Genomic DNA, 355 nt, shown 5'->3' with positions numbered 1-355 from the left:
TTACATATAAAACTAAATAATTATTTAAAAATTCACTTCCCAATATAATTAGAAGTTGCCTCTTATTGATATTCATAACCAGAAATGTTCTTTTAATTAATGTAATTGTTATAAAAAAAACTAAAGCTAATTCTAAAAAAAGACAAATAATATTTTTAGAGTCAATTTAAAAAGAAAAACACCAATCTTATTTAAATTTAAAAATTGATTACTCTAATAAATATTTAACATGAAATTCCTAAATTGAATGTTAAGTATTAAAATTTGAATAAAAAATTATTGTAAAATCAAATTTAATCATTTAACGAGGACAATAAATATTATTATTATGTACCATTTAAAAAAATTTCAAATA

Source organism: Arachis ipaensis, chromosome B08, assembly GCF_000816755.2.
Source record: "Arachis ipaensis cultivar K30076 chromosome B08, Araip1.1, whole genome shotgun sequence".
NCBI lineage: Eukaryota > Viridiplantae > Streptophyta > Magnoliopsida > Fabales > Fabaceae > Arachis > Arachis ipaensis.
Note: the sequence above shows the minus strand (reverse complement) of the source record.